We start from the raw sequence: 19,927 nt of genomic DNA, 5'->3' as shown, positions 1-19,927 counted from the left end.
TGAGTTCTTTCCCACAAGTGCCATATGGGAAGCCCGATAGTACCTATATCACAGAGTTACAGCAGAGATCAAATGGAAAAAGATATATAAAGCCTTGAGCTGAAGGTCAGCATGAGAGAAGCAATCAATACATGATATCTGTTTTTTTCCCTTTCAAATTGGTAAATGATAAAGATCTGTAGACTTGGTATCGGCAAGGTTATGGGGCAAAAGGCAATGTCAAAGACATTTTATTGGGAGTATGAATTGGCATACAACCTTTTTGGGAGAAACAATTCTACAGTTTTGTAATTCACAATAGGTTCACTTCAGTCCCTCAGTCGTGTCCGACTCCTTGCAACCCCATGAACCGCAGCACGCCAGGCCTCCCTGTCCATCACCAACTCCCGAAGTCCACCCAAACACATGTCCATTGAGTCGGTGATGCCATTCAGCCATCTCATCCTCTGTCGTCCCCGTCTCCTCCTTGCCCTCAATCTTTCCCAGCATCAGCGTCTTTTCCAATGAGTCAGTTCTCCACATCAGGTGGCCAAAGTGTTCGAGTTTCAGCTTCAACATCAGTCCCTCCAATGAACACCCAGGACTGATCTCCTTTAGAATGGACTGGTTGGATCTCCTTGCAGTCCAAGGGACTCTCAAGAGTCTTCTCCAACAGCACAGTTCAAAAGCATCAATTCTTCGGCGCTCAGCTTTCTTTACAGTCAAACTCTCACATCCATACATGACCACTGGAAAAACCATAGCCTTGACTAGACAGACCTTTGTTGGCAAAGTAATGACTCTTCTTTTTATTTTTTAAATTTATTTATTTATTTATTTATTGGAAGCTAATTACTTTATAATATTGTATTGGTTTTGCCATACATTGACTGTCTCTTCCTTTTAATATGCTGTCTAGGTTGGTCATAACTTTCCTTCCAAGGAGCAAGCGTCTTTTAATTTCATGGCTGCAATCACCATCTGCAGTGATTTTGGAGCCCAGAAATATAAAGTCAGCCACTGTTTCACTGTTTCCCCATCTATTTGCCATGAAGTGATGGGACCGGATGCCATGATCTTAGTTTTCTGAATGTTGAGCTTCAAGTCAACTTTTTAACTCTCTTCTTTCAATTTCATCAAGAAGCTCTTTAGTTCTTCTTCACTTTCTGCCATAAGAGTGGTGTCATCTGCATATCTGAGGTTATTGATATTACTCTCAGCAATCTTGATGCAAGCTTGTGCTTTCTCCAGCCCAGCATTTCTCATGATGTACTCTGCATATAAGTTTAAAAAGCAGGGTGACAATATACAGCCTTGATGTACGCCCTTTCCTATTTGGAACCAGTTTGTTGTTCCATGACCAGTTCTAACTGTTGCTTCCTGACCTGCATACAGGTTTCTCAAGAGGCAGGTCAGGCAGTCTGGTATTCCCATCTCTTTCAGAATTTTCCACAGTTTATTGTGATGCACGCAGTCAAATAGGAGTAAACAATTCCATGTCCAATAATTTATCCTACAAAATTACTTTCGGGAATTCACAAGACTATATGTACAAAGATACTCAATGTCATACTGCAAGCAGGAAAAATTTATGAATTTTTACGTAAACCCAAATTTACAAATTTTATTCTTGGATGCAGGGAAAGATTGAAGGCAGGAGGAGAAGGGGATGACAGAAGATGAGATGGTTGGATGGCATTACTGACTCAATGAACATGAGCTGAAGCAAGCTCCGGGAGATGGTAAAGGACAGGGAAACCTGGTGTGCTGCAGTACATGGGATTGCAAAGAGTAGGACACGACTGAGCGACTAAACAACAATGGATTTTATGTACTCATTTGTTCTGGTTATCTATTGCTGTGAAAGAAATTATCTTCTGAAACTTCATATACTTAGCAGCTTAAAAACAAAAAAAATTTTATCTTCTCAAAGTCTGTGTGAATCAGGAATCCCTGCACGACTTAGCTAGGTACCCCTGGCTCAAGACCCCTCGTGAGGCTGTAAATTTACTATTGATTAAGGCAGCGATCCATCCATGTGAAGCCTCAATAAAGGGAAGGGGGAGGATAAGATACAGATGATGATAAGCACTTTTTGTTCCTGAATTGGGCTCCCCATATGTTTTGGACTGGCAAGAGTATTCTTTGTTTCCATTGTAATAAGACTCACAACAAGGGCTTGGGCTTAAGGAGCTGGAGGAGGCCTTCTGTCCTGCCTTGATTCTAGCCACTCCAGGCCAGTCTACTTTAGGAAAGGGCTCTTCTCTTTTGAGAGGAAACACTGGTGGTCTAGAAGTCCGAAATCTAACTGCAAGATTTTGCCTTTCCTTGCCTTATTCTCTGTGAATATATTTCCTCCCAGTATCTTAGAAGAAGGATCCACATCTTAAAGAGAATTAAGATATCTTGTATTCTAGCAGGCAGGTCCAAGCTAAATCCATGTCTCAAAGTGTTACCCTCTTCAAATACATAGAACTACATCTGTCATGAAGACAGCTATCATGGCCCTTCTAAGTCTTCTCATCTTGAGGCTAACCATTCTCTGTTTCTTACTCTTTTCCCTCAAATGAGGTAGATTCTATGCCCTTTATCACTTCGCTCACTCTCTAAAGCAGTTGCATGGTACTCCATAAATACCTGATGGATGAATTCATTTATTCAGTAACAAATATTCTAATTTATTGATGTCTTTTTTATTTTTTTGGTTTTGGCCAAACTTTTTATTTAGTATTCTGTAGTTGCTTAACACGGAGAAGGCAATGGCAAGCCACTCCAGTACTCTTGCCTAGAAAATCCCATGGATGGAGGAGCCTGGTAGGCTGCAGTCCGTGGGTCGCTAAGGGTCGAACACGACTGAGCAACTTCACTTTCACTTTTCACTTTCACACATTGGAGAAGGAAATGGCAACCCACTCCAGTGTTCTTACCTGAAGAATCCCAGGGACGGGGAGCTTGGTGGGCTTCCTTCTATGGGGTCACGCAGAGTTGGACACGACTGAAGTGACTTAGCAGGAGCAGCAGTTGCTTAACACACACTTAAATGGTTTTATTGGGGAGGGGGAAAGGGGAGGTTCTTGTAGATTCCCAAGGAAATGTCAGAAAGGCAAAATATGGCCAGCATTATCCATTTGCTTTTTTCTGGGTTTACTGGGTGAATAGCACTTTCCTTACATATATGCATCTGATCTCAGGTTTTTCATACTGAGAACATTTGAGATTTCAGTTTGAAGACACTGAAATCCTAAGAGTAGCATACCCCGACCACCCTCTAATAAGCTAGCTTGTTTATATAGGCAGGAGGATTCATCTCTCCATTTTATACTAGATATTTTGTGTAAGATAAATTGCTTGCCTCATCATTTAACTAGGGAAAATCCTATAGGAAGTGGCCTTTAGGGACACTTTTACTTGGAAGATTACACCACTAGTACACATGTGAAGTCTTAACACACTTAACATTTGCCTGTTGAAAGCAATGTCATAAAATCAAAGATTAAACATGTTTTACTTTCTTTCCTCACAAGAAAACATAAAAATTATGGAAGGGGAACTTAACAGGAAATTTTTTAAAAAGTAACACAATCTTTCCTTTTAGTAGTCCTTGGGTAGTTATGATAGAACAGGTTCCACTTTTGTTTGTTTCTTTGAACAGGGACTTTGGTCCAAAGTTGTTTGTTTTTAATATCTGCTTCTGCCTCCCCCTCTATCAGATCGGCTTCCTCCACAGCCACCACCTCTTGGAGCTCCGCGGCTTGAACTGCTGTAGGAATCTCGTGGAGGAGGGTACCCCCTTTCCATAGAAGGGGGAAGCCCTCTTTCTTGTCTGCCAACCCGATCACGACCACTTGAGTAGAGATCACTTCGGCTGCTTGAGTAACTGTCTCGACTTCCACCATATGCGTCACGTGAGCTGCTGTAATCATCATAGCGACTGCTTCCACCATAAGATGGCGGGGGCCCCCGTGTAGGTGGAGCACTACGTGAGTTACCATAACTCTCATATGAATCTCTGTAGGAACCTCCATTGGATGATCTGAATAGTCACGATCACGACCATAGCCATCTCTATCACTATAGTCTCTTGATGGATAGTCATCACCTGAACTGGAATGGCCATAATCACGGTAAGTATAATCTCTTGGTGGTGGTGCATAATCTCTTGTATCGCGAGAACTTGGGTAATCTCTGCTTGAACAGCTGTCTTTAGTAGAATATCCATCATCTCTTGGGGACAAATAAACATCTCTACGAGAGGGGAAGGGCTCCCTTTGAGGTGGACCTCCGTAACTATCTCTTCCACGTGATACAGGAGCTCTTCCTCCCATTCCACTGCTGCTTCGAACTGGTCCTAAAGGGGCAGATCTTTTAGGAGGAGGCCCCCTACTTCGTGGTGGTGGTCCTTTTTTTACCGGAAGTGGTCCCCTGGAAGAACTCATGTTAAAATTCATGGAATAGCCACCATCATCCATGTGCCCTCCATGGGATGGAGGTCCCCTGGTTCCTCCACTTCCTCCTCTTCCTCCTCGAAGGCCTCTGAGAGGGCCTCTGCTTCTTGGAAGTGGAGGTGGTCCACGTCTACCACTTTCAAATGACGGTTTAGTGGCTTGTTCTACCTTGATGGCTTTTCCATCTAAGGACTTTCCATTCATGTCTCTCTGGCTGCATCCTTAGCATCTGCTGGGCTTTCAAAGGTGACAAAAGCAAATCCTCTAGATTTGTTGGTTTCACGATCTTTCATCAGGAGAACTTCCACTAGTCGTCCATATTTGCCAAATACTGCTTCAAGGGCTTTCTCATTTGTTTCTGTATTGAGGCCACAGATAAAGAGCTTTCCTGGGCGATCTGCCTCAACAATTTTCCCCCCTTTTTAAAATTGGAGAGGTGACGATGGTCTCAAGCTCCTACGAGCTCGCCAACAGCGGCTTCCTAGCAGCTCTGCACGCAAGAGGGCAGCCGACCCTGAGAACGGAAGCTGGAAGGCGCTCGCACTACTGCGCAACCTGATGTCCTTTTAAAAATAACATCATGCCATGGTAGTGTTTTAAGCACAGTTGTATTAGTCAAGATCCTTTAGATTACACAAAAAAGAAAAATTAATCTACAGTCGACTTAATGATAAAATTCATTAGTTCACAAAACAAAGAGTTCAGAAATGGTAATGGTCTTACAGGATTGGAAGGAGAGGTTTACACGGTGGTAAGGGCTCTCAGCTCAGCTTAGGACCTGATCCTCAGGTTGGGCTTCTCCTGAGAGCAAAGTACCTGGAGCCATTCCACTTTCAACAGGCAAGTCATGCTCACCCAGAGAATAGAAAACTTCCTGCTCCCTGAGCACAAAGCCAGCAGCAACTAGTGACATTTTATGACGCTGTTATACAACGCAATCATGAAAGTCTTACATACTCAAGATTATTTCCACAGCATGCAATGTAAGGGTATTGTTGCATTCTCAGGCTGCAGAGGGGATAAGCACGATAGAGTTGTGGCATTTTTCTGGGGGCGAATGTTGCAGCTGGGCCAACGGCATTTTTTCATTGCTTCTATTCTTCCCCTGTCTCAGGATCATTTGGGAAACTTAAAGTTATACCATCTCTAATGCTGCTTCTACTTCCTCCATTTCGTATCAACGATTTCAGAGTATACACTGCCCTATAGTTCTCAACCCAGGAAGATCTGAGCATTTCTGCTGCCCTTCCTCCAAAATGGAGACATTTGGACTGAAGAAACTGGCATCTATTGGGTAGACACCAGGGATACTGCTATCTCAATGCACAGGAAAGTCCTTGACCATAGAGAATTATCAGGCCTCAAATGCAAATAGTGCCCAAGTTGGGAAGCCCTGTAAAGTCTATCCCATATTAGCAGCACAGATATTATGGTAATTGTTTGACTGGCCAGTTTTAACATTTTGTGGTTCTTAACAAATGTAGAAGATATGGAGTAAGCTCTTTTATTTCTATTTTTGAGGTTAAAAGGGGCTTCCCTAGTGGCTCAGATGTCAGGAATCTGCCTTCAGTGCAGAAGATACGGGTTTGATCCCTGGGTTGGAAATATCCACTGGAGAAAGAAATGGCAACCCACTCCAGTATTCTTGCCTGGAGAATGCCATGGACAGAGGAGCCTGGCAGGCTACATATAGTCCATGGGGTCAAAAAGAGTCAGAAACAACTGAGTAACTAACTCTTACTTCAGTTCAGTTCAGTCGCTCAGTCGTGTCCGACTCTTTGTGACCCCATGAATCACACCCTGCCAGGCCTCCCTGTCCATCACCAACTCCCGAAGTCCACCCAAACACATGTCCATTGAGTCGGTGATGCCATTCAGCCATCTCATCCTCTGTCGTCCCCGTCTCCTCCTTGCCCTCAATCTTTCCCAGCATCAGCGTCTTTTCCAATGAGTCAGTTCTCCACATCAGGTGGCCAAAGTATTCGAGTTTCAGCTTCAACATCAGTCCCTCCAATGAACACCCAGGACTGATCTCCTTTAGAATGGACTGGTTGGATCTCCTTGCAGTCCAAGGGACTCTCAAGAGTCTTCTCCAACAGCACAGTTCAAAAGCATCAATTCTTCTGCACTCAGCTTTCTTTACAGTCAAACTCTCACATCCATACATGACCACTGGAAAAACCATAGCCTTGACTAGACAGACCTTTGTTGGCAAAGTAATGACTCTTCTTTTTATTTTTTAAATTTATTTATTTATTTATTTATTGGAAGCTAATTACTTTATAATATTGTATTGGTTTTGCCATACATTGACTGTCTCTTCCTTTTAATATGCTGTCTAGGTTGGTCATAACTTTCCTTCCAAGGAGCAAGCGTCTTTTAATTTCATGGCTGCAATCACCATCTGCAGTGATTTTGGAGCCCAGAAATATAAAGTCAGCCACTGTTTCACTGTTTCCCCATCTATTTGCCATGAAGTGATGGGACCGGATGCCATGATCTTAGTTTTCTGAATGTTGAGCTTCAAGTCAACTTTTTAACTCTCTTCTTTCAATTTCATCAAGAAGCTCTTTAGTTCTTCTTCACTTTCTGCCATAAGAGTGGTGTCATCTGCATATCTGAGGTTATTGATATTACTCTCAGCAATCTTGATGCAAGCTTGTGCTTTCTCCAGCCCAGCATTTCTCATGATGTACTCTGCATATAAGTTTAAAAAGCAGGGTGACAATATACAGCCTTGATGTACGCCCTTTCCTATTTGGAACCAGTTTGTTGTTCCATGACCAGTTCTAACTGTTGCTTCCTGACCTGCATACAGGTTTCTCAAGAGGCAGGTCAGGCAGTCTGGTATTCCCATCTCTTTCAGAATTTTCCACAGTTTATTGTGATGCACGCAGTCAAATAGGAGTAAACAATTCCATGTCCAATAATTTATCCTACAAAATTACTTTCGGGAATTCACAAGACTATATGTACAAAGATACTCAATGTCATACTGCAAGCAGGAAAAATTTATGAATTTTTACGTAAACCCAAATTTACAAATTTTATTCTTGGATGCAGGGAAAGATTGAAGGCAGGAGGAGAAGGGGATGACAGAAGATGAGATGGTTGGATGGCATTACTGACTCAATGAACATGAGCTGAAGCAAGCTCCGGGAGATGGTAAAGGACAGGGAAACCTGGTGTGCTGCAGTACATGGGATTGCAAAGAGTAGGACACGACTGAGCGACTAAACAACAATGGATTTTATGTACTCATTTGTTCTGGTTATCTATTGCTTTGAAAGAAATTATCTTCTGAAACTTCATATACTTAGCAGCTTAAAAACAAAAAAAATTTTATCTTCTCAAAGTCTGTGTGAATCAGGAATCCCTGCACGACTTAGCTAGGTACCCCTGGCTCAAGACCCCTCGTGAGGCTGTAAATTTACTATTGATTAAGGCAGCGATCCATCCATGTGAAGCCTCAATAAAGGGAAGGGGGAGGATAAGATACAGATGATGATAAGCACTTTTTGTTCCTGAATTGGGCTCCCCATATGTTTTGGACTGGCAAGAGTATTCTTTGTTTCCATTGTAATAAGACTCACAACAAGGGCTTGGGCTTAAGGAGCTGGAGGAGGCCTTCTGTCCTGCCTTGATTCTAGCCACTCCAGGCCAGTCTACTTTAGGAAAGGGCTCTTCTCTTTTGAGAGGAAACACTGGTGGTCTAGAAGTCCGAAATCTAACTGCAAGATTTTGCCTTTCCTTGCCTTATTCTCCGTGAATATATTTCCTCCCAGTATCTTAGAAGAAGGATCCACATCTTAAAGAGAATTAAGATATCTTGTATTCTAGCAGGCAGGTCCAAGCTAAATCCATGTCTCAAAGTGTTACCCTCTTCAAATACATAGAACTACATCTGTCATGAAGACAGCTATCATGGCCCTTCTAAGTCTTCTCATCTTGAGGCTAACCATTCTCTGTTTCTTACTCTTTTCCCTCAAATGAGGTAGATTCTATGCCCTTTATCACTTCGCTCACTCTCTAAAGCAGTTGCATGGTACTCCATAAATACCTGATGGATGAATTCATTTATTCAGTAACAAATATTCTAATTTATTGATGTCTTTTTTATTTTTTTGGTTTTGGCCAAACTTTTTATTTAGTATTCTGTAGTTGCTTAACACGGAGAAGGCAATGGCAAGCCACTCCAGTACTCTTGCCTAGAAAATCCCATGGATGGAGGAGCCTGGTAGGCTGCAGTCCGTGGGTCGCTAAGGGTCGAACACGACTGAGCAACTTCACTTTCACTTTTCACTTTCACACATTGGAGAAGGAAATGGCAACCCACTCCAGTGTTCTTACCTGAAGAATCCCAGGGACGGGGAGCTTGGTGGGCTTCCTTCTATGGGGTCACGCAGAGTTGGACACGACTGAAGTGACTTAGCAGGAGCAGCAGTTGCTTAACACACACTTAAATGGTTTTATTGGGGAGGGGGAAAGGGGAGGTTCTTGTAGATTCCCAAGGAAATGTCAGAAAGGCAAAATATGGCCAGCATTATCCATTTGCTTTTTTCTGGGTTTACTGGGTGAATAGCACTTTCCTTACATATATGCATCTGATCTCAGGTTTTTCATACTGAGAACATTTGAGATTTCAGTTTGAAGACACTGAAATCCTAAGAGTAGCATACCCCGACCACCCTCTAATAAGCTAGCTTGTTTATATAGGCAGGAGGATTCATCTCTCCATTTTATACTAGATATTTTGTGTAAGATAAATTGCTTGCCTCATCATTTAACTAGGGAAAATCCTATAGGAAGTGGCCTTTAGGGACACTTTTACTTGGAAGATTACACCACTAGTACACATGTGAAGTCTTAACACACTTAACATTTGCCTGTTGAAAGCAATGTCATAAAATCAAAGATTAAACATGTTTTACTTTCTTTCCTCACAAGAAAACATAAAAATTATGGAAGGGGAACTTAACAGGAAATTTTTTAAAAAGTAACACAATCTTTCCTTTTAGTAGTCCTTGGGTAGTTATGATAGAACAGGTTCCACTTTTGTTTGTTTCTTTGAACAGGGACTTTGGTCCAAAGTTGTTTGTTTTTAATATCTGCTTCTGCCTCCCCCTCTATCAGATCGGCTTCCTCCACAGCCACCACCTCTTGGAGCTCCGCGGCTTGAACTGCTGTAGGAATCTCGTGGAGGAGGGTACCCCCTTTCCATAGAAGGGGGAAGCCCTCTTTCTTGTCTGCCAACCCGATCACGACCACTTGAGTAGAGATCACTTCGGCTGCTTGAGTAACTGTCTCGACTTCCACCATATGCGTCACGTGAGCTGCTGTAATCATCATAGCGACTGCTTCCACCATAAGATGGCGGGGGCCCCCGTGTAGGTGGAGCACTACGTGAGTTACCATAACTCTCATATGAATCTCTGTAGGAACCTCCATTGGATGATCTGAATAGTCACGATCACGACCATAGCCATCTCTATCACTATAGTCTCTTGATGGATAGTCATCACCTGAACTGGAATGGCCATAATCACGGTAAGTATAATCTCTTGGTGGTGGTGCATAATCTCTTGTATCGCGAGAACTTGGGTAATCTCTGCTTGAACAACTGTCTTTAGTAGAATATCCATCATCTCTTGGGGACAAATAAACATCTCTACGAGAGGGGAAGGGCTCCCTTTGAGGTGGACCTCCGTAACTATCTCTTCCACGTGATACAGGAGCTCTTCCTCCCATTCCACTGCTGCTTCGAACTGGTCCTAAAGGGGCAGATCTTTTAGGAGGAGGCCCCCTACTTCGTGGTGGTGGTCCTTTTTTTACCGGAAGTGGTCCCCTGGAAGAACTCATGTTAAAATTCATGGAATAGCCACCATCATCCATGTGCCCTCCATGGGATGGAGGTCCCCTGGTTCCTCCACTTCCTCCTCTTCCTCCTCGAAGGCCTCTGAGAGGGCCTCTGCTTCTTGGAAGTGGAGGTGGTCCACGTCTACCACTTTCAAATGACGGTTTAGTGGCTTGTTCTACCTTGATGGCTTTTCCATCTAAGGACTTTCCATTCATGTCTCTCTGGCTGCATCCTTAGCATCTGCTGGGCTTTCAAAGGTGACAAAAGCAAATCCTCTAGATTTGTTGGTTTCACGATCTTTCATCAGGAGAACTTCCACTAGTCGTCCATATTTGCCAAATACTGCTTCAAGGGCTTTCTCATTTGTTTCTGTATTGAGGCCACAGATAAAGAGCTTTCCTGGGCGATCTGCCTCAACAATTTTCCCCCCTTTTTAAAATTGGAGAGGTGACGATGGTCTCAAGCTCCTACGAGCTCGCCAACAGCGGCTTCCTAGCAGCTCTGCACGCAAGAGGGCAGCCGACCCTGAGAACGGAAGCTGGAAGGCGCTCGCACTACTGCGCAACCTGATGTCCTTTTAAAAATAACATCATGCCATGGTAGTGTTTTAAGCACAGTTGTATTAGTCAAGATCCTTTAGATTACACAAAAAAGAAAAATTAATCTACAGTCGACTTAATGATAAAATTCATTAGTTCACAAAACAAAGAGTTCAGAAATGGTAATGGTCTTACAGGATTGGAAGGAGAGGTTTACACGGTGGTAAGGGCTCTCAGCTCAGCTTAGGACCTGATCCTCAGGTTGGGCTTCTCCTGAGAGCAAAGTACCTGGAGCCATTCCACTTTCAACAGGCAAGTCATGCTCACCCAGAGAATAGAAAACTTCCTGCTCCCTGAGCACAAAGCCAGCAGCAACTAGTGACATTTTATGACGCTGTTATACAACGCAATCATGAAAGTCTTACATACTCAAGATTATTTCCACAGCATGCAATGTAAGGGTATTGTTGCATTCTCAGGCTGCAGAGGGGATAAGCACGATAGAGTTGTGGCATTTTTCTGGGGGCGAATGTTGCAGCTGGGCCAACGGCATTTTTTCATTGCTTCTATTCTTCCCCTGTCTCAGGATCATTTGGGAAACTTAAAGTTATACCATCTCTAATGCTGCTTCTACTTCCTCCATTTCGTATCAACGATTTCAGAGTATACACTGCCCTATAGTTCTCAACCCAGGAAGATCTGAGCATTTCTGCTGCCCTTCCTCCAAAATGGAGACATTTGGACTGAAGAAACTGGCATCTATTGGGTAGACACCAGGGATACTGCTATCTCAATGCACAGGAAAGTCCTTGACCATAGAGAATTATCAGGCCTCAAATGCAAATAGTGCCCAAGTTGGGAAGCCCTGTAAAGTCTATCCCATATTAGCAGCACAGATATTATGGTAATTGTTTGACTGGCCAGTTTTAACATTTTGTGGTTCTTAACAAATGTAGAAGATATGGAGTAAGCTCTTTTATTTCTATTTTTGAGGTTAAAAGGGGCTTCCCTAGTGGCTCAGATGTCAGGAATCTGCCTTCAGTGCAGAAGATACGGGTTTGATCCCTGGGTTGGAAATATCCACTGGAGAAAGAAATGGCAACCCACTCCAGTATTCTTGCCTGGAGAATGCCATGGACAGAGGAGCCTGGCAGGCTACATATAGTCCATGGGGTCAAAAAGAGTCAGAAACAACTGAGTAACTAACTCTTACTTCAGTTCAGTTCAGTCGCTCAGTCGTGTCCGACTCTTTGTGACCCCATGAATCACACCCTGCCAGGCCTCCCTGTCCATCACCAACTCCCGAAGTCCACCCAAACACATGTCCATTGAGTCGGTGATGCCATTCAGCCATCTCATCCTCTGTCGTCCCCGTCTCCTCCTTGCCCTCAATCTTTCCCAGCATCAGCGTCTTTTCCAATGAGTCAGTTCTCCACATCAGGTGGCCAAAGTATTCGAGTTTCAGCTTCAACATCAGTCCCTCCAATGAACACCCAGGACTGATCTCCTTTAGAATGGACTGGTTGGATCTCCTTGCAGTCCAAGGGACTCTCAAGAGTCTTCTCCAACAGCACAGTTCAAAAGCATCAATTCTTCTGCACTCAGCTTTCTTTACAGTCAAACTCTCACATCCATACATGACCACTGGAAAAACCATAGCCTTGACTAGACAGACCTTTGTTGGCAAAGTAATGACTCTTCTTTTTATTTTTTAAATTTATTTATTTATTTATTTATTGGAAGCTAATTACTTTATAATATTGTATTGGTTTTGCCATACATTGACTGTCTCTTCCTTTTAATATGCTGTCTAGGTTGGTCATAACTTTCCTTCCAAGGAGCAAGCGTCTTTTAATTTCATGGCTGCAATCACCATCTGCAGTGATTTTGGAGCCCAGAAATATAAAGTCAGCCACTGTTTCACTGTTTCCCCATCTATTTGCCATGAAGTGATGGGACCGGATGCCATGATCTTAGTTTTCTGAATGTTGAGCTTCAAGTCAACTTTTTAACTCTCTTCTTTCAATTTCATCAAGAAGCTCTTTAGTTCTTCTTCACTTTCTGCCATAAGAGTGGTGTCATCTGCATATCTGAGGTTATTGATATTACTCTCAGCAATCTTGATGCAAGCTTGTGCTTTCTCCAGCCCAGCATTTCTCATGATGTACTCTGCATATAAGTTTAAAAAGCAGGGTGACAATATACAGCCTTGATGTACGCCCTTTCCTATTTGGAACCAGTTTGTTGTTCCATGACCAGTTCTAACTGTTGCTTCCTGACCTGCATACAGGTTTCTCAAGAGGCAGGTCAGGCAGTCTGGTATTCCCATCTCTTTCAGAATTTTCCACAGTTTATTGTGATGCACGCAGTCAAATAGGAGTAAACAATTCCATGTCCAATAATTTATCCTACAAAATTACTTTCGGGAATTCACAAGACTATATGTACAAAGATACTCAATGTCATACTGCAAGCAGGAAAAATTTATGAATTTTTACGTAAACCCAAATTTACAAATTTTATTCTTGGATGCAGGGAAAGATTGAAGGCAGGAGGAGAAGGGGATGACAGAAGATGAGATGGTTGGATGGCATTACTGACTCAATGAACATGAGCTGAAGCAAGCTCCGGGAGATGGTAAAGGACAGGGAAACCTGGTGTGCTGCAGTACATGGGATTGCAAAGAGTAGGACACGACTGAGCGACTAAACAACAATGGATTTTATGTACTCATTTGTTCTGGTTATCTATTGCTGTGAAAGAAATTATCTTCTGAAACTTCATATACTTAGCAGCTTAAAAACAAAAAAAATTTTATCTTCTCAAAGTCTGTGTGAATCAGGAATCCCTGCACGACTTAGCTAGGTACCCCTGGCTCAAGACCCCTCGTGAGGCTGTAAATTTACTATTGATTAAGGCAGCGATCCATCCATGTGAAGCCTCAATAAAGGGAAGGGGGAGGATAAGATACAGATGATGATAAGCACTTTTTGTTCCTGAATTGGGCTCCCCATATGTTTTGGACTGGCAAGAGTATTCTTTGTTTCCATTGTAATAAGACTCACAACAAGGGCTTGGGCTTAAGGAGCTGGAGGAGGCCTTCTGTCCTGCCTTGATTCTAGCCACTCCAGGCCAGTCTACTTTAGGAAAGGGCTCTTCTCTTTTGAGAGGAAACACTGGTGGTCTAGAAGTCCGAAATCTAACTGCAAGATTTTGCCTTTCCTTGCCTTATTCTCCGTGAATATATTTCCTCCCAGTATCTTAGAAGAAGGATCCACATCTTAAAGAGAATTAAGATATCTTGTATTCTAGCAGGCAGGTCCAAGCTAAATCCATGTCTCAAAGTGTTACCCTCTTCAAATACATAGAACTACATCTGTCATGAAGACAGCTATCATGGCCCTTCTAAGTCTTCTCATCTTGAGGCTAACCATTCTCTGTTTCTTACTCTTTTCCCTCAAATGAGGTAGATTCTATGCCCTTTATCACTTCGCTCACTCTCTAAAGCAGTTGCATGGTACTCCATAAATACCTGATGGATGAATTCATTTATTCAGTAACAAATATTCTAATTTATTGATGTCTTTTTTATTTTTTTGGTTTTGGCCAAACTTTTTATTTAGTATTCTGTAGTTGCTTAACACGGAGAAGGCAATGGCAAGCCACTCCAGTACTCTTGCCTAGAAAATCCCATGGATGGAGGAGCCTGGTAGGCTGCAGTCCGTGGGTCGCTAAGGGTCGAACACGACTGAGCAACTTCACTTTCACTTTTCACTTTCACACATTGGAGAAGGAAATGGCAACCCACTCCAGTGTTCTTACCTGAAGAATCCCAGGGACGGGGAGCTTGGTGGGCTTCCTTCTATGGGGTCACGCAGAGTTGGACACGACTGAAGTGACTTAGCAGGAGCAGCAGTTGCTTAACACACACTTAAATGGTTTTATTGGGGAGGGGGAAAGGGGAGGTTCTTGTAGATTCCCAAGGAAATGTCAGAAAGGCAAAATATGGCCAGCATTATCCATTTGCTTTTTTCTGGGTTTACTGGGTGAATAGCACTTTCCTTACATATATGCATCTGATCTCAGGTTTTTCATACTGAGAACATTTGAGATTTCAGTTTGAAGACACTGAAATCCTAAGAGTAGCATACCCCGACCACCCTCTAATAAGCTAGCTTGTTTATATAGGCAGGAGGATTCATCTCTCCATTTTATACTAGATATTTTGTGTAAGATAAATTGCTTGCCTCATCATTTAACTAGGGAAAATCCTATAGGAAGTGGCCTTTAGGGACACTTTTACTTGGAAGATTACACCACTAGTACACATGTGAAGTCTTAACACACTTAACATTTGCCTGTTGAAAGCAATGTCATAAAATCAAAGATTAAACATGTTTTACTTTCTTTCCTCACAAGAAAACATAAAAATTATGGAAGGGGAACTTAACAGGAAATTTTTTAAAAAGTAACACAATCTTTCCTTTTAGTAGTCCTTGGGTAGTTATGATAGAACAGGTTCCACTTTTGTTTGTTTCTTTGAACAGGGACTTTGGTCCAAAGTTGTTTGTTTTTAATATCTGCTTCTGCCTCCCCCTCTATCAGATCGGCTTCCTCCACAGCCACCACCTCTTGGAGCTCCGCGGCTTGAACTGCTGTAGGAATCTCGTGGAGGAGGGTACCCCCTTTCCATAGAAGGGGGAAGCCCTCTTTCTTGTCTGCCAACCCGATCACGACCACTTGAGTAGAGATCACTTCGGCTGCTTGAGTAACTGTCTCGACTTCCACCATATGCGTCACGTGAGCTGCTGTAATCATCATAGCGACTGCTTCCACCATAAGATGGCGGGGGCCCCCGTGTAGGTGGAGCACTACGTGAGTTACCATAACTCTCATATGAATCTCTGTAGGAACCTCCATTGGATGATCTGAATAGTCACGATCACGACCATAGCCATCTCTATCACTATAGTCTCTTGATGGATAGTCATCACCTGAACTGGAATGGCCATAATCACGGTAAGTATAATCTCTTGGTGGTGGTGCATAATCTCTTGTATCGCGAGAACTTGGGTAATCTCTGCTTGAACAACTGTCTTTAGTAGAATATCCATCATCTCTTGGGGACAAATAAACATCTCTACGAGAGGGGAAGGGCTCCCTTTGAGGTGGACCTCCGTAACTATCTCTTCCACGTGATACAGGAGCTCTTCCTCCCATTCCACTGCTGCTTCGAACTGGTCCTAAAGGGGCAGATCTTTTAGGAGGAGGCCCCCTACTTCGTGGTGGTGGTCCTTTTTTTACCGGAAGTGGTCCCCTGGAAGAACTCATGTTAAAATTCATGGAATAGCCACCATCATCCATGTGCCCTCCATGGGATGGAGGTCCCCTGGTTCCTCCACTTCCTCCTCTTCCTCCTCGAAGGCCTCTGAGAGGGCCTCTGCTTCTTGGAAGTGGAGGTGGTCCACGTCTACCACTTTCAAATGACGGTTTAGTGGCTTGTTCTACCTTGATGGCTTTTCCATCTAAGGACTTTCCATTCATGTCTCTCTGGCTGCATCCTTAGCATCTGCTGGGCTTTCAAAGGTGACAAAAGCAAATCCTCTAGATTTGTTGGTTTCACGATCTTTCATCAGGAGAACTTCCACTAGTCGTCCATATTTGCCAAATACTGCTTCAAGGGCTTTCTCATTTGTTTCTGTATTGAGGCCACAGATAAAGAGCTTTCCTGGGCGATCTGCCTCAACAATTTTCCCCCCTTTTTAAAATTGGAGAGGTGACGATGGTCTCAAGGCGCTGTCTCGCCAACAGCGGCTTCCTAGCAGCTCTGCACGCAAGAGGGCAGCCGACCCTGAGAACGGAAGCTGGAAGGCGCTCGCACTACTGAGCAACCTGATGTCCTTTTAAAAATAACATCATGCCATGGTAGTGTTTTAAGCACAGCTGTATTAGTCAAGATCCTTTAGATTACACAAAAAAGAAAAATTAATCTACAGTCAACTTAATGATAAAATTCATTAGTTCACAAAACAAAGAGTTCAGAAATGGTAAAGGTCTTACAGGATTGGAAGGAGAGGTTTACACGGTGGTAAGGGCTCTCAGCTCAGCTTAGGACCTGATCCTCAGGTTGGGCTTCTCCTGAGAGCAAAGTACCTGGAGCCATTCCACTTTCAACAGGCAAGTCATGCTCACCCAGAGAATAGAAAACTTCCTGCTCCCTGAGCACAAAGCCAGCAGCAACTAGTGACATTTTATGACGCTGTTATACAATGCAATCATGAAAGTCTTACATACTCAAGATTATTTCCACAGCATGCAATGTAAGGGTATTGTTGCATTCTCAGGCTGCAGAGGGGATAAGCACGATAGAGTTGTGGCATTTTTCTGGGGGCGAATGTTGCAGCTGGGCCAACGGCATTTTTTCATTGCTTCTATTCTTCCCCTGTCTCAGGATCATTTGGGAAACTTAAAGTTATACCATCTCTAATGCTGCTTCTACTTCCTCCATTTCGTATCAACGATTTCAGAGTATACACTGCCCTATAGTTCTCAACCCAGGAAGATCTGAGCATTTCTGCTGCCCTTCCTCCAAAATGGAGACATTTGGACTGAAGAAACTGGCATCTATTGGGTAGACACCAGGGATACTGCTATCTCAATGCACAGGACAGTCCTTGACCATAGAGAATTATCAGGCCTCAAATGCAAATAGTGCCCAAGTTGGGAAGCCCTGTAAAGTCTATCCCATATTAGCAGCACAGATATTATGGTAATTGTTTGACTGGCCAGTTTTAACATTTTGTGGTTCTTAACAAATGTAGAAGATATGGAGTAAGCTCTTTTATTTCTATTTTTGAGGTTAAAAGGGGCTTCCCTAGTGGCTCAGATGTCAAGAATCTGCCTTCAGTGCAGAAGATACGGGTTTGATCCCTGGGTTGGAAATATCCACTGGAGAAAGAAATGGCAACCCACTCCAGTATTCTTGCCTGGAGAATGCCATGGACAGAGGAGCCTGGCAGGCTACATATAGTCCATGGGGTCAAAAAGAGTCAGAAACAACTGAGTAACTAACTCTTACTTCAGTTCAGTTCAGTCGCTCAGTCGTGTCCGACTCTTTGTGACCCCATGAATCACACCCCGCCAGGCCTCCCTGTCCATCACCAACTCCCAGAGTTCACTCAAACTCATGTCCATCGAGTCAGTGATGCCATCCAGCCATCTCATTCTCTATCGTCCCCTTCTCCTCCTGCCCCCAACCTTTCCTAGCATCAGAGTCTTTTCCAGTGAGTCAACTCATCGCATGAGGTGGCCTAAGTATTGGAGTTTCAGCTTTAGCATCAGTTCTTCCAATGAACACCCAGGACTGATCTCCTTTAGAATGGACTGGTTGGATCTCCTTGCAGTCCAAGGGATTCTCAAGAGTCTTCTCCAGCACCACAGTTCAAAAGCATCAATTCTTCAGCGATCAGCTTTCTTCACAGTCCAACTCTCACATCCATACATGACCACGGGAAAAACCATAGCCTTGACTAGACGGACCTTTGTTGGCAAAGTAATGTCTCTGCTTTTTAATATACTATCAAGGTTGGTCATAACTTTCCTTCCCAGGAGTAAGTGTCTTTTAATTTCCCGGCTGCAATCAGCATCTGCAGTGATTTTGGATCCCCCCAAAATAAAGTCTGACACTGTTTCCACATGCCATGATCTTTGTTTTCTGAATGTTGAGCTTCAAGCCAACCTTTTCACTCTCCTCTTTCACTTTCATCAAGAGGCTTTTGAGTTCCTCTTCACTTTCTGCCATAAGGGTAGTGTCATCTGCATATCTGAGGTTATTGATATTTCTCCCGGCAATCTTGATTCCATCTTGTGCTTCTTCCAGCCCAGCGTTCCTCATGATGTACTCTGCTTACTTCGAGGTTAAAATGAGACATTTTAACATGTGTTAAAATGTTAACATTAACATGTGTTCAACAAATAGTTAGAAGACATTACTAAAGGGCTATTAAAACAGTGACGATTCAAACAGGATGATAATGTCACTGAAGTCCTGCCCAGAGTCTTAGTAGAGACCTAGGTGACAGTAGGATTGAGTGAGGGATAGGCCATACCAGGCCTGGCACTTATCAGTCATTGGTCTTTGGCAATTTTCTTTCTGTGCTTCAGTTTTCTCTTTGGAAATGAGGATTATAGTAGTCTTACCTCTTCAGTTCAGTTCAGTTCAGTTGTGCAAATTAACTGTTGGAACACATAAAAAGATTAGAAAGCCCTCAGTAAGGTTCCCAGGATGGTGGGGTCTTCTAGTCACTGGTCAGGGAATGCTGTAGTACAACCATGGCAAGAAGACAGTTTACATTTTCTTTGTCTGGCCAGCTTTAAAATTTTGTTCCTGACAAAGGTTAAAATTTTGGAATGATTCTCATTATTTCCATTTTTGAAGTTACAGCAGGATTTTACCGATATATCATACTACAGTGCAAGTTTACACAGGAAAAAAAAAAAAAGTGTGACTGTACTGTGATTCTTCAGGGAATCACTGACAGTCATGTCCATGTTAATTATTCAGTGTGTCTGACACTTTGAGAGCCCATGGACTGTGGCCTGCCAGGTTCCTCTGTCTATAGAATTTTCCAAGCAAGAATACTGAAGTGGGTTGCCATTCCCTTCTCCAGGGGAACTTCCTGACCCAGAGATAAAACCCAGATCTCCCACATTGCAGGCAGACTCTTCAACTTCTGAGCCACCAAAGAAGCCCCACTTCAGTTCAGTTCAGGTGCTCAGTCGTGTCCGACTCCTTTCGACCCCATGGACTGCAGCGAGCCAGGCCTCCCTGTCCATCATCAACTCCTGGAGTTTACTCAAACTCATTGACCATTGACTCATGACCCAATCATCTCATCTTCTGTTGTCCCCTTCTCCTCCTGCCTTCAATCTTTCCCTGCATCAGGGGCTTTTCCAGTGAGTTAGTTTTTCACATCAGGTGGCCAAAGTATTGGAGTTTCAGCTTCAGCATCAGTCCTTCCAATGAACACTCAGGACTGATTTCCTTTAGGATGAACTGGTTGGATCTCCTTGCAATCCAAGGGACTCTTAAGAGTCTTCAACACCAC

The 19,927-nt window shown here is 43.2% G+C and overlaps 3 pseudogenes; all 3 read right to left on the bottom strand.

The window, feature by feature from the left end:
- Positions 1-3,427: 3,427 nt before the first annotated feature.
- Positions 3,428-5,595, bottom strand: LOC129540392 (RNA-binding motif protein, X chromosome-like; annotated as a pseudogene).
- Positions 5,596-8,872: 3,277 nt separating this feature from the next.
- Positions 8,873-11,463, bottom strand: LOC129540390 (RNA-binding motif protein, X chromosome-like; annotated as a pseudogene).
- Positions 11,464-14,740: 3,277 nt separating this feature from the next.
- On the bottom strand, positions 14,741-17,328 carry LOC129540388 (RNA-binding motif protein, X chromosome-like; annotated as a pseudogene).
- Positions 17,329-19,927: the final 2,599 nt, after the last annotated feature.

Source organism: Moschus berezovskii, chromosome 4, assembly GCF_049115385.1.
Source record: "Moschus berezovskii isolate FMDL1 chromosome 4, NW_MosBer_1.0, whole genome shotgun sequence".
Lineage (NCBI taxonomy): Eukaryota > Metazoa > Chordata > Mammalia > Artiodactyla > Moschidae > Moschus > Moschus berezovskii.
This window is presented reverse-complemented; position numbering and strand designations above follow the sequence as displayed.